Source organism: Anser brachyrhynchus, assembly GCF_964034855.1.
Source record: "Anser brachyrhynchus genome assembly, chromosome: Z".
Classification (NCBI taxonomy): Eukaryota; Metazoa; Chordata; class Aves; order Anseriformes; family Anatidae; genus Anser; species Anser brachyrhynchus.
In genome coordinates, this window is record NC_137697.1 from 66,572,666 (window position 1) to 66,587,497 (window position 14,832).

The following is a 14,832-nucleotide window of genomic DNA, read 5'->3' on the forward strand; positions in this document are numbered from 1 at the left end:
CATGCATGGCACTGTTTGTTCACTTCAGGAACTCGGAGGGTACCACTTGACCAGCAGAAATGTCAGCATGAATCAACATAATGTCACACGGTGATTATAGTTAGCCTCTCTACTCTTACTGTGCATTGCCTATTGCTTTGTTTTTTGCCTGCTTGACATGGAAGATTTTAATGACCCATCAGAAGAGAAGCTTCAAATCACTTGATTAAAAAAAAAATCTATTTAAAAAAATAAAAGATCCGACCAGAGAAGATAGAAAAAGAGAAGAGTTTTATTCCTACATTGCCAATTTATCATTATCGCTTTACATTATTTTGTCTTTAGAGATGGAGAAGCAGTATTAATAATTTATCATGTCATTAATTGTCAGGGCATCATATGTCATCTCTGTTCTTGCATGCCAGCTCCTGCATGTTTTTCCTTTTCCTAAACTGATCCGACTGAGCCAGATCAGTATGAAGACCTAGATGTCATTGGTCTTCTGCAGGAAATATAGAAAGATCAATTGACTAGGAAAATCTTTGAGAAAATATTTGTAATTCTGAAGATAAAAGACAGTCATATGGAAACAGAGAAAAGTTTTGATGAGGATTTCCATTTAGGAGAACAGAAGGACAAGCTGCAGGAGAAAAAATATCCTTGAAACTGTAGTGAAACCAGAGTCTCTCAAGCTTCTCATGAAAAATGTAAAGAAACTAATCTAGAATAGCCTATCTTTATGATCAGTTTTTGTTTGTTTGTTTGTGTGTTTGTTTGATGGAAAGGCTTCAATTCAAGGTCCTCTTTCTGATACTTTCACAAACCAGATAAGTACTGTGGTTTGCAGGAAAGTATTTTGTCCCTTATTGAAACTATCAAACTCTGTATTAATAACACAACTGCTAGACAGGAATTTTTAAGGTAAAGCTCCTGAAACATATGAATAATTTTCTCTGTATCTGTTGGACTTGTTGCCTGAGAAATGAGTCCTGATTTTGATAAATCATTGCTTAAAACATTTTGTCTGAAATTCCACATTCTCTGTGAGATCTTCTTATCTTGCGCGTAAAATTTTCTTGACCAGAAAATATTGGGTTAAAAAAATGCCAGGTCATTTCTGTGCAGGAGCATCTCTGCATCCCTGAATTCACTGTGATGAATCTTGATAGATTTACTGTGATGTCAGGAGGTATCAACATTAGCAGTAATGTTCATTCGCATACACAGACCTAGGAATACAATGGGTGCATTTAAAAGAATGAATAATACAGTTAAATATGTTTGTTACTGGAGAATCTTCACTTTACTTCCCAGTCCCATTAAACTTGTGTTCAGACTCTAAACTACAATGACTTACTGCTTTCTTGCAGTTGGAGGGGTGGAGGGAGGCATTCATCCCTAAACTTGTAATTTTAGGGAAAATTAAGTTTTACTGGTACTTCCACTAAAATTATGCAGCTTTAGTTACATTTTGCCATCTGCAATTGGGTTAATCTTCTCCAGACTAATGAAGTGTAATTTGTAAATGAACTATTTGTTTCTCTGAAAGGATAGCTCCAGTCATCTATCTGTCAAGTCTCCTCCAAATGGCTGCATTGTTAATCAAGGATGTCAAAGCCTAGCCTTTTCAAATTAGATTGGCTTTCTGGGGCTGACGTTTGGCTTGGCTCTTTGACAAAGAGTAGGAAGGGCAGGGAAAACCTTCTTTTTCTGGTTTTCCTCAAAGCCCCAGTGAAGCAGAAGCATGTGCTACTGTAGGTCTTCCATCTATCTTACAATAGTGTAAAAGGGTGCTTAGCAATCAGATCCCCTCACAGAAAATCTTTCTGTTGCATGTTCATCATGCTTGTGCTACAAGAAAGGTGAAAACTAAGAACAATTGTTTTATGATTATAAAAAGATCAAATATGAAAACTGCGCAGTGCACTTTGCACAGTAATGATAACATGGTGTGGAGCCCAGGGACTGGTAAGCCCTGAAGAGGTTTAAATTACTTTTTTTTTTTTTTCTCAGTCATCTCTTTCTAATGTTTCTTCTGTTAGTGGCTTCTGATTCCAGAAATCTCGGTTTGTAATTGCTCTTTCAGCTTTCATGTAATATATCCTCATTCTTCTCAGAAAGTATTCTTCTCACGGGCTTTGAAATGCTTCTGTCTGTGCATGTTTTGATTTGGGGGGTTGCAGAAGGGAGGGTGCTGGATTTTTTTACATAGCAGCAGCAGCAGCAGCAGCTAATCTTGTTCTGAACACATTTATGCTCCTGATAATAAAGCTGAGCTGGTTTATACACTTACAATAGCGTTTATCTAAAAGAGTTGAGCTGAGCTACCAGTTGTGCTTTGTGGGACTGCAAATACATGCAGAATATATAGTTCAAGATGGCAAAACTAGTATTCAGATCACATTAGTTATATTGGTTCCTTATTGATCGTTTCTCTCATGCCTCTGAACTTTGACAATGAAATGCTTCACTGCAGGCCCTGTTGCTTATACACTAATTTATGATGGTATGTACAGCTCCTGAGCTTCATTGCAAACTCTTCTGGATTTGAGTGAATAAAGAAGGTTGTCAACTGAAGTCCAATATTTGTAGTCTTTTTTAAGGCTGAGAAGCAATTTGGGATTACTTACTGATTATTTTCAGTCCCAGAACTTTGGGATTGCTTACACCTTGGCTCACAAGCTTGCTCCTGGAAGATGGGTGTAGCAGATAAGGAGAAAAAAAAAAAAAGAGAGAAGAAAAAATAAATTAGCAACAGCTGAGATGCCAGTATTTGAAACTTTTGCCCTGTATGTCCTTAAAATCTAAATGACGATGCTTACCAAAACTCAGAAAAGAGACAAGAAAGTGAAATATGTCAGAACACAGAACTTATTAGTATATCCTCTCCATTTTCCTTTGCTAAATTGCAATGGCACATTTTTTCCCATAATAAGTTGAAAGCAACTAAATGAATTCATTATTTAACAGTTTTTTCTTTCTATTAGCTTCTTAATTGCCCACATGTAAGTTACAGAATTCTCATTTCTACTCTTTAAATTTTTACATAAGTTTCCAGTGAAAGGTTTTATTTTTCATGTAGATAGTGTCGGTGTTGTTTTGGCATAGTTAGTTTTTAGCTACCAAAGTAACATGTCACTTAGTTTCTTTCCTCTGATTAGATTATTTTAGCAATATCCAACAAGGAATGAGCAGTAGCTTTTAAAGTCTAATATGCATTTCAAATATGTGAGCAGTGAAGCTTACAGTTCAGTTGTGTTTGTTCATGCTAAAATGGTTTGAGAGCTCAGAAGTCTGCAGAAAGCAAACACAAAGGCACTACAAACACATTCAAGTGAAAATTTGCTTTGCATTTGAACGGGCATTAAAGAAAAATGTTCCACTACCACGCACTTTGCTCCACAGCGGCAAATCTGGACTTCACTTTCCACCAGAGCCAACCCAGTTTTGCTGGTGGACATCCCACTTCGGAGTTTGCAGTCCCACTGCCAGTTGTGATTCTTATGTCTCTATTTCTACTGTTGTCAAAATATCTTAAGAATCACCTTTGCAATGATGAGTCTACAGTAACTTCTTTGACGGCAAATAGCTGTTTTGTCCCAGGGTCAGATAAAGGCACTGTGTGGAGCAGTGACGATTTTTTTACCCCATCTCCTCCAGTTTAGTCTAGTGTCAAAAGGAATGGAGTAAGCCATCTCCTTTGTCCTCTTTTAATTTACAATGGCATAGTTTATTTCCTTCTTGTGCTAAAAGGCAGCTACACCTAGGAAGAAAGGCTCCACCTTTTCCCACTATGGCTTGTGCTGTCTCTAGCCATCTTCATCTGCCAAAGGACATTAAGCAAGTGTTCCTTCTGCTCATTGTCATGTCCAGAACTCAAATGCCATTTGTAAACAAAGTTAAGTAACATTTGTAAGAGTGGGTGGAAAAAGGGCATTAAGTAAGAGCTGTGATATTAGCTCAAGCAGCTAACATTTATGAAGACCTCAATTCAGCCCTATTCTGCTAGACTGAGGTCATATCCAGGGGCCAGCTGATGGGTAGAGGAATTTTCAGAAGGGAGCATTTAGTGCAAATGAAGGAATAAATGTGTCGGCAATTAGAGACTTAGGTTGAATGTAAAAGCTCAGCCCGTGGAATTGGATTTAGATGTGACTGTTCTATTTTCTGTGATTGATCAGGCTTGTGCAATGGTTCAGCTTTTCATTAATGTCAGTGCCTAGATTCATGGGCTCTGCCACTTCACTGGAGTGAAGGCCACTCAAATGCTTCTTCCATTCTCCTTTCCTTATTTCCCTGGAGTTCCACGCTCAGCAATCAAAGTGCACGTCAACCAGCCGGAGCTGAAACTTCTTCTCTCTCAGTGAGTGGACTCTGAAAGAGCCCTGCTTATATGGATTATTTGTATTGCTGTTTGCCATTGCTATTTATCTTACAAAAAGAAGAAAAATCCATCGCCCATGTTAGTCCTGCCATCCTGTAAGATACCATTTCTCATGCCTCTGCAGACTGCTGTCCTTATTGTATGTTTAACTCATAAGCATTCATGATTTCTTTAGCACATGTGTGTCTTTCAAACAGATATAAATGCTCTTTAGATAGACTGAAAGAGATAGCTTAGGTCAAGGGTGATCTTCAGTTATGGAACAGACTGTGAGTCATTTATTTCCCCATAAGCCAAAGGATTATCATGCTTACTGGACCATTGAAGGCCTTTCAAAATTTATTGCCAGAGCTTCCCTTGGGTCTTATGAAAACTTAAATCATGACAGTATCTTAAAAAACAAAACAAAACAAAACAAAACAAAAACACTAGCAAAGTAGTACTTAACTTTTCTTCTGGAGTTTCAGGGAGTCAATTAGCTAGAACTGGAGAAATAGAACTCTAGTTTTTTATCTACCACATGCTTTTTTGCTAAATATTTTGTGCGTATGTACAGCCAAATATTTCCGTCATCTATGGCATTTCATATATGAATAATATACTACACGTATACTCTGACACAACACAAAATAATCTTTTAGGGAATTTTTCCTTGCATCTTGCTGTTAAGAACAGTGCAGCTTATCGAGGCACTACATGATGTTTGGTTGAGTGAAACTGAACAAAAGAAAGTGGCATGTTATGAGTGCTAGGAGGGGCAGGTAGCAAAGTGATACATTCACTTATTCTTTATGCTGTTTTTCCTTACACTACCTATCTTCAGCAGCTGCCCCTTGGTTTTTGCTTTTTCTCTGGCTGATAACAAAAGCTGGCTGTTGTTCCTCTAGCTACTTCATTCTTTGGTTAGCCAGTTCAGCACTGTTGTTGGAAGCAGCATATTTGAACACAGAGCCATACATTTCCACCTGCATGGTGTGCTTGGGCTCTGCCAGCCAGCAAGCTGATAAAAATATATATATATATATCCCCAATTCAGCTTTGAGTGTCTGCTGTCAAATTATCATCTGAATGTTTTATTTTATTTATACACTTATACACACACAAGCTTGTCATACCTTCTTTTTCACTCCTTAGTATAGTAAACAAGCAGATGGTAAAGCGTGCACTTGTATAAAAGTTGTATATTGTAGATTGATAGATTAAAGATGTATTAAAAGGCAGAACACACACAACTGCTTGTGCATGAAGTAGTTTCTCTTCGCTCTTCTGTGGCTGAGATTTTATTTAGGTGATCTCCAAAGAACCATAATGAATTAGCTCAAGGAAACAACACAGAACTTTCGCTAAGGTCAGGTAATGAGGTCTGCAGTTGCAGTCGGCTTCCCTGGGTGATTTAGCAGAACAGCGTTATGGTTTCTCTTGGCCTTGGAAATCCTCAGGCTTCACTGACAAAATTTCACTTGAGCACTCACAATATCTTCTATCTCACTGATAAATTAAAAATGACAGAAGATCAAAAATGGAGAGTGAGTTGGCTGTTCTGTGTTCGGTGCTAAAGGACAGCAGATCTGATGATTCACCTTCAAGGACTAAAGGCAGAAACAGCATCCCTCTAGATGATGAGAGCTGAGTGCTTTCCCTGAAGGAATCTACAACCCAGTGTGAGTTTGAGGGATATCACATCCAGGACTTGACTTCCGTTGAGCTGTGAGGGTCAATGGAGAGCACTGGGAAGAGCCTGCTGCCAGCAGAGTACAGCAAGCACCGGGCAGAGGTGGGGCAGTGCAGGCGCAAAGTGTTCATTGGCTCATCGCGGATGCACAGTGCTTGCACACAAGCCGGTGTTGCCAGCTATGCCTTTACGTTGAAGCTACACTCAACTGAAATAGGAATTAGCTGCATTTTCAGCAGTAAAACAATCCAGAGCAATCCTTTACTGCCTTTTTTTTTTTTCAATTAATTTTATCTAGAAAAATGCAAACTGAGGAAATATTACTAGCCTTTGTTCATACCATTACCCCAGTTGGTTAGAGCACTTTAAATCCCCAAGGAGTTCTACCTGTTCTCTCCTTCTGTTGTTCAGTAAAATATATCATATCCACTACTTCTGCAGTAGCTTTTTCATTTCTTTTTTCTTTTTTTTTTTTCTTGAAGTTCAGGGCTTGCCTCTTTTTTCAGATATAGAAAATTACTTAATGACTCAGTTTGAATATGACATAATTTATCTTCCCTCTAGAGAGTGAAGAGGCAAAAATGCTGAAATGAAGTAATGTCTTCATCAATTTCTTGGGAAAAAAAAAGTGCAAAATAAAAAGTTTTATTTTTATTGTAAGAATAAATCGCAAAATGGTTATGACCAAATAAATAAATGTTCAGAAGAAGGATCTGTTTTTACAAAATGGAACGTTCATGTTGTTCTCCATTATGGATTTGTGTTACTTAGTTGTATGGAATTTGCCTAAGATAAAAATTAAATTGGAAACAGGATTTCCCAGACCACATACTATATCACTATCAGTGATCACATTAATTTCACTATGGTTATTTCAATTATTTTCTCATGAAAAAGAAGATATATATTTTCTCTGTATAAGGATTTGTCATTGCTACCTATCACTGTGGTATCAAAGGCTTCTCAGTGATAAGTGATAGGATGTGAGGAAACAGTCTCAAGTTGCACCAGGGGAGGTTTAGTTTGGATACTAGGAAAAATTTCTTCACAGAGGGAGTGGTCAGCCATTGGAACAGGCTGCCCAAGAAAGTGGTGGAGTGCCCAGAGATGTGTGCACATGGCACTAAGGGACATGGTCTAGTGATGGGACTCAGTTAAGGCAGATTAATGGTGGGACTTTATGATCTTGAAGGTCTTTTCCAAACAAAATAATTCTGTGTTTCTAAACATTATGAAGTGCACCAGGCTGCTGAGTTGGCTAAAACTACATTGATCAGATGCCATACACATTCTGGTAAAACTGGAGTGCTGCTCAGCACAGATTCATTCATTCCCACTTAGGTCTATCTGCCAGTGTACAACTCTGCTCTGCCATGCAGCACCATTCCTAGTGCTCAGTACTTAGATTTGTACTAGATATCTCTATACATCACAAGGAAGGTGGTATTTTTGCTGGATTTCTTAAAATCCCCATCTCTCTGACCTTTCCAAGTTCAGAGGAAATATACTGTTGGGGTGCATGTATAAAAATGTCTAATGAATGTTTATTCTAGATGCATCACTTTCCTCCATTTAAAAAAAAAAAAGATATGTTAGTGGCTGTGGGCATGAATGTATATGTGTATATATACATAAATATGTTTAATGTGTAGGTATGTATATGCATGTTATAGACATTGTGTTGGCAACAGCTTTTCTCCTCCCATCTTTTATGAAGGTTTTGTGTAAAAAGTCTGTATTGAGGTCATCACAAAGTGGAAGGAGAGGATTACTTTTGTTCTCACGTCTGCCCCAGGTGGCTGTCTAAAGATTGTTTGCAATCTAGCACATATTTAATTCCATCAGATTTAACTCACAACCAAAGTATTGCAGGATGCTCCATCTTAGGAATAGCTATTGAGGAAGAAAACAATCTCAAAAAGTGTATTTAATCTGCCATCCTTGTGGTTTAAAAAACAAAAACAAAAAAAACAAAACAAAACAAAACAAAAAAAAATTACAAATGAGAGGAAAATGATTCAAAGATACATGGCTTCACTCTTCTATAAATAAGTCACAGCATTTTCAGTATTTTAAGGTGACAAGTGCTATATAACTAAATAAAATGACCACAATGTTGAGGTTTCTGTGTGTCTTTGTGTCTTCAACAACATACACTAAATTTTAGCTATTGTGACTGCTAAGGAACGTAGAACATCACCCACAGCAAGTGAAGTTATCTGAGATGTTTAACACAGATTAACTAATTAGAGGTGTCACGATTGGTGGCAGCCTGGACTGCAGTGATCCTAGTGGAATTCATGATCTCAAGAGATATGGGCCAGGCAAAGAGTAAAGTCAAGATCCTGAATTTTAGGAGAGTGAACGTTTAGTTGTTCATGGAGTTAGTGGTAGGATCCCTTGGGAAGCTGCCCTCGGGGATAAAGGAGTGGAACAGAGCTGGCAGCTCTTTAAGGACATTTTTCTTAGAGCACAAGAGCTTTCAATTCCCAAGAAATCAATCAAGGAAGGAAGGAAGGAAACCAGCATCGCTGAATATAGACTTCTGGGTCAAATGCAAGTGTACGTAGGAAATGCATAGGCAATGGAACCGGAGACATGTGTCCTGGAAAAAATATAAAGATCCTGCCCAGATGTATGGAGATGCGATCATGAAAGCTAAGGTGCAGCTGAAGCTTATTTGGCAAAGAAATAATTAGAAGGGCTTCCATAGGTATGTTGTTCAGAAAGGAAAATTAAAGAAAATGTGCACTCCTCCCCAGATAAGACAGGGGACCTAGTAACAAGCAACATGGAGAATGTTGACAACAATATTTTTTTTCCTGTTCACACTGGGAATCACTCTTCCCATATCCATCAAGTTCCTGAACCTTAGGAAAGTGACTGGATTAAAGAAGTCCCTCCCATCATAGAGAAAATCAGGTTCGAGACCACCTGAGAAACCATAGCATACACAACTCCATGGGATCTGATGAGATGCATCCCAGGGTCCTGGGGGAATTGGCAGATGTAATTGCTAAGCCACTCTCTATCATGTTTGAAATATCATGAGAGTCAGGCAAAGGCCCCAGTGACTGAAGATAAGGGATTATCACACCCATTTTTTAAAAAGGGTTATAAGGTGGAGCCTGGGAACTACCAACCAGTCAGCCTCACCTCAGTGTCCAGTAGGATCATGGAACAGATTCTCATGGAAGTTATGACAAAACAAATGGAAGACAGAGAAAACATCAGAGACAGCCAACATGGCTTCAATAAAGGCAAATTGTACCTGAGTAATCTAGTGGCCTTCAACGATGGACCGGACAGGTATAGAATTGGTGGATGGACAATTAGAAAGAATTGACTGGATGGCCTCGTTCAGAGAGTTACAGTCAATGGCTCAGTGACCAAGTGGAACCAGTAACAAGTTCAAGACCCTCAAGGATCTGTACAAGGACCAGCAACATTTAATATTCTCTTTAATGACATAGTGGGATTGAGTCCACCCTCAGCATGTCTGCAGATGACACCAAGCTGTGTGGTGCGGTTGATATGCTAGAAGTAAGGGATGCCAACTAGGGGGACCTTGACAGGCTTGAGAGGTGGGCCCCCTTTAACCTCATGAAGTTTAACCACGCCAGGTGCAAGGCCCTACACCTGGGCCAGGGAAATCCCCAATATCAATACAGTCTGGATGACGAGTGTATTGGGAGCAGTACTGCAGAGAAAGACAAGGGATACAGGTGGATGAAAAATTGGATATGAGCCAGGAATGTGTGGCTGCGTCCCAGAACAACAATCATATCCTGTGCTGCACGGAAAGAAGAACGTTCAGCAGGTCAAGGGAGCTGATCAGTGGTGGTCTTTAGCACTAGCTTAAGGGTTGGCCTAGATGATCTTAGAGGTCTTTTCCAAACTGAATGATTCTATGATTCCCCCACTACTCTGTTTTTGTGAGATCTCACCTGGAGTACTGCATCCTGGTCTGAGGTTCCTGTCACAAGAAAGGCATGGACCTTTTAATGTAAGTCCAGAGGAGGGCCACAAAAATAATCAGAGCTGGAATACCTCCAGAGAAGTTAAGAGAGGTGGGGTTGTTCAGCTTGGAGCAGAGTAAGCTTCAGAGAGGTCTTATTGTAGCCTTTCAATATATAAACATGGGCTTATCAGATGAAGGCTTTTTACCAGTGCATGTAATGACAGGACGAGATGCAACAGTTCTAAACTGAAAGAGGGTAAATTTAGATTGGGTATAAGCATGGATTCATTTGACTCATGCCAGGCTCTGCCTTTACAATCTGTGTTTCCATACTTGCTGTTGAAAAGGAAAAGAGCAATAATAGTGTCACCTTAGATTTCTTTCATCACAGACCTAAAACTACTTTGTAAGAGTGGTCAGTATCATTATTCTTGTCATCCAGAGTGGAAACAGAGGCCCAGAGCAGCACAAAACACTTGGGCGTGATTAATCAGCAGAGCTGAGAATGAAAGGGAGCGTGCATGATGTGCACACTGGGTCACAAAAGGTTGGCTTATTGGCTACATCACTCCAATAATCTTGATTGAAGGTCTAAGATCGTAAGTGTACATTTGTTTCTCACTTGGGCAGTGTTTCTTTTACTTGTACATTTTTGGATATGCAAGATGAGGAACAGGTCAGTTATCTACACCTTTGGGTGGAAACTGTCTATTTTCCTGTATTTTTGCAGACAAGAAACTAGCGCTTCTAGCTGAAGAGGATGGGCATGTGGCTATTATAATTAATAAGTAATAAATATTTATAATTATAATTACTCATATAATGCATAACTAATTGCATACTGTATAATTATGTAATCAAATCTATTACGTATTGAAGCTATCATATATCGTGTATTATACAATTATAATTATACTTAATTAGAGTAATTACAGTAATAACACCCCCTCAGCCTATGTACTCTGGCCACTCTGGTTTTTGAATCAGCAGTTTTATCGTTTTTCTATACTCCTATCATTTTCATGTATTTTAAAGGCAATCAAATTATGTGATTTTGCACTTGAGAGTCACTTCTAAAGGACCAAATGTTTCACCTCTGCCATGTTCTGTAGAGCTTCTCAGACAGGAGATGTCCACAAATAAAGGGGCAATGCTTAAGCTTCCTTTGCTGTAACTCTAATGCCAGCCATTCCCTCTTAATAAAAATGGCTCAGCTGACTCCAGTAGGGAAAAGTTTGAAGGAGAAGTCCAAAGACCTTAATAGCCTTTCCAAATGCAGGAAATTGTCGGGAGACAGAAGACGGTATTTAGGCTTCCAACCGCAAAAAATTTCTCTGCTAATTCAACAAGTTTTATCTGATGTTAAAATATTTATCGTCCAAGCTCCAAGAAGCTCTGAGAGATTTAGCTGTGAACAGGCTTCTACTTTTTATTTGTAAATGTTCTCAGTGCCTGAAATCTTCTGCTTCCAGATATGTAAAAAAAAAAAAAAACAAAAAAAAAAAACAAAAAAGGATAGGCAGATATCAGATACGTCAGCCTTTAAACAATTGACAGATAATATTATTTGTCTACAGACATGAACAGGACAAAATATTGAGGTAAAACTAGCAAGCTCAGTAAAGAAGTCATGGTATTCTGATCACTGATACTTGAAGGCTGTCACAATATGTTCAATGCTAAATTCAAATAAGGCATTTACAAGATATCCATCTCTCTTGAATCGAGACAGATGACTTCTGGCAATATTCTCCAGTGATAAGAGCATTTCTGAGTGGCAGGACTTGCTTGACTAGAGGAGTTAATAGGGCTGCTACTTGGCTAGTGATAAGTTGATTAAGTATTGATAAATGTATTTGTGTCGTGTCTCATACAGTGAAGAAGGAAATCAGCATATATGATGACTAGATTCCCCCTCCCTTCACTTATATGTTTTACGGAACATTATGTTACCTCCAACTCTCTTTAGAAATGATCTTCTCTCAAATAAATCCAATTTCTGGCTAAAGATGAACACCATAAAAAACAGGGAGGGGCAAACTGTGAAAATCAGTACTTCTCCCCCACGCTTTGGGAGATTGCCCACTCCTTATTCTTGAAGATGTCCTGAATTTTTGTACCAGATTTTTTTTTTTCCTGACGTAGTTTAATCCTGAGAAGCACAAAACTCCCTTGAAATGCTACTTATTTTCTGACATTTTATTTACACTGACATCAGTGGGAATTGTGGGTGTTCAGTGGGTTTTAGAAACAAGTCCTTCCTCCCTGTGACAAAGGGATAATCTGCTTACTACTATCTTATGTGCTGCATGCTGTTCCCACTGTAAAGCCCCTGTTGCAAGTGAATTTGTTGTGGGGCAGACACAACATTCTTGTCTAGCTTGTCTTGTCTTGTCTTTCCTCACAGTTCATGTATAGTTTTTCTTTCTGTTTCTTTATTCCCTGATTTCAGTTGTACTGGGTTATGATGTAGTAAGAAAGTGTTGGTTTCCCAGGCAACTAAAACCATGCAGAATCTTTCAGAAGTTCCTGAAGTTTTGTTTGTTAGTTTCCTTAGGAGAGACTGTTTCTATTCTTTCTAAGCTGCTAAATGAAAGCGTGCAATGGGGTTATTGTGGTAGATAATAGTGCAACTTGAAGATGTACAGGCTGGTGTGAAAGACTGTGTTACTTGGTATTCTGAACCTCTTCCAGTTATCTGGACTTTGGGTCCTTTCATCAACCTGCCAGTGATTTGGTTTCAGTCAAGCACATAGCAAATGCCAGACCCCTCTTTTTCCAATGAAATATGGGAATGAGGATGTTCCAGATGTTTTTTATAGACGTTTGTTCCTTTCTTCTCTTCATACCTCTTAGAAATTGAATGTTTGTGCAATTCCACCATAAGGAACATCCTAAGCATGTGAAAGAAGTCAGTATTTCCCTGAATACAGTATTATGAATAGAAGAATCTACTTCACGAAGTTGGGTAGCCCCTGTCATGCCAAAAATAAAGAAGAGAGGACTTGAGTGCCATGGTAATCGAACATTCAGAGGCTTGGTGTGGGCTCTGCAGGCAGCCTGCAGCCAATGAAATGTACTTGATTTTGTTACCCCAAGGACAGTTGGTTCAACTCTGGTTTTGCACTCCTTAAAGTAAAGCTTTGAGAAGATTGAATCAAGAGCACAGAAAGTTCTTTACATTTTTCGCAGCATGGAGAAGTGCAGGTTATCAAAAAGTGACACTGAGAATGATTTTGAACAAGGCTGCATGAGGGAAGCACTGGCAATTCTCTGTCAGACTTGCCAAAACCTACGCAGGTTGTACTGTCATCTGGAGATGGGGGAGCACTGGAAGGAACCAAATCTGCCAAATCTGCAGCCACTTTGAAAATAAACTTATTTTTTCCAATGCACTTTCCTAAAGGGTAATAGTATTCTAGAAGTTTATCTTGGTCCACTCGGTGAACTACACATGGTTACAGCAAACCTGTATTGCGTGCTTTCTGAGCTCTCTCTGGGTTACTGTATGTCCTTAGCTGACCTGAGAGTCAGTATGACTGCTGTACATTTTCTGCCTCTAGATCTGTCAGATCATTACCTAACTCTCATGTTTGTAATGTTGTGGATGTTGGTTGTGCCCTCTTGGACAGTGTTATGTTTGCTCACATTATGTAAATAGGGACATTATTCTTATGATTCAATGAGTGTAAAGCAAATTACAAGAAGCCTCAGATGTGAATTATCTTAGTCCATCTCAAAAAAACTCTGTATGTGCCCCTGGCTCTTCATTTGTCTCTCTGTTACCAATGACAGTGAAATCTTGTCTTTGTTAATCTCGCATCAGCCTGCCCTGCAGTGAGTCTTAAGGGATAGTATCAGAACCAGATTCCTAGTTAAGACTTCAGTGCCTGAAATAGTAATTGGGTACCCATAATTGTTTGTTTCCTCTTATATAAGAAGAACACAAAACAAAAGGTCATTTGTTGAGAAAACATGTAAAGATGTGGAGACGGGAAAAAACTGATTGTTCCTTTAAAAATCAGTTATACCTCTGTCCCAAAGGTAAAAAGCAGGATATATACTGCATATATATGTGCATATATAAGTACCCCATATATACTTACCATAGAAATATATGCTGAAATTACTTTGACCTTTCATCATTATGATAACTCTTGAAATAAGAGTTAGCTTTGCAATGAAAACTAACTAATGCTATTCCAGAATTGCATCATTGCTCTGAGTTGATGAGGTTGAATTTGTGAATCACCCTCAATTTCAATGATGGCACACATTTTAATTCTGACACCCTTCTCCTCAAATGTATTGTCTGGCGTACCTTCAGCTTCATTTTTTGTAGAGGGGTCAATAAGAGATTCGCTGTCTCAAAATGAAACACATGAACAAAGGGGAAAGATGGAGGAACAGAAGGCTAAAATGTCAGGAAGAAAATTGAAGCGGGGAGATGAGATGAGATGAGGTCAAAAATTTAACAGGACAGATGACTGGTGAGTTGATTTATTCTGCTAGAAAGTAATCATGTTGTACTCCTTTGTTTTGGAAGGATTATACTGCTTTTTCTATTCTTGATTCCATGCCTGATAGGCAGTATAAACTCTCAGAAAATGTTTCAGCACTGACAGAATAACTTCTACAGTGTATTGAATACTTTCTGATCTGGTTAGGCCCAAGGATTTGCAGGGTAGCCATGACACACTTTAGTAACTCGTGAAGGTCTTCAGATAGAAGAAAGAAGGGCAGAGGCTGCTAGTATTTATATATATATATATATATATTATATATTATTATATATATTATTATATATATTTTATATATATGTAATGTGAAAATATA

At 38.6% G+C, this 14,832-nt stretch overlaps 1 protein-coding gene across 19 annotated transcripts in view; it reads left to right on the top strand.

Annotated features, from left to right (window-relative positions):
- LINGO2 (leucine rich repeat and Ig domain containing 2) overlaps positions 1-14,832 on the top strand; it is a 537,865-nt gene that overhangs the window by 441,473 nt on the left and 81,560 nt on the right. For 3 of the 19 annotated variants that reach the window (XM_080574199.1, XM_080574200.1, XM_080574184.1), the window contains one exon: positions 1-14,832. This exon is cut by the window's right edge and continues 17,512 nt beyond it. The exons of 15 other annotated variants lie outside the window; for them this stretch is intronic. The gene's annotated coding sequence lies outside the window, so the exon portion shown is untranslated. One more of the 19 variants, XM_080574192.1, reaches the window with a different exon arrangement.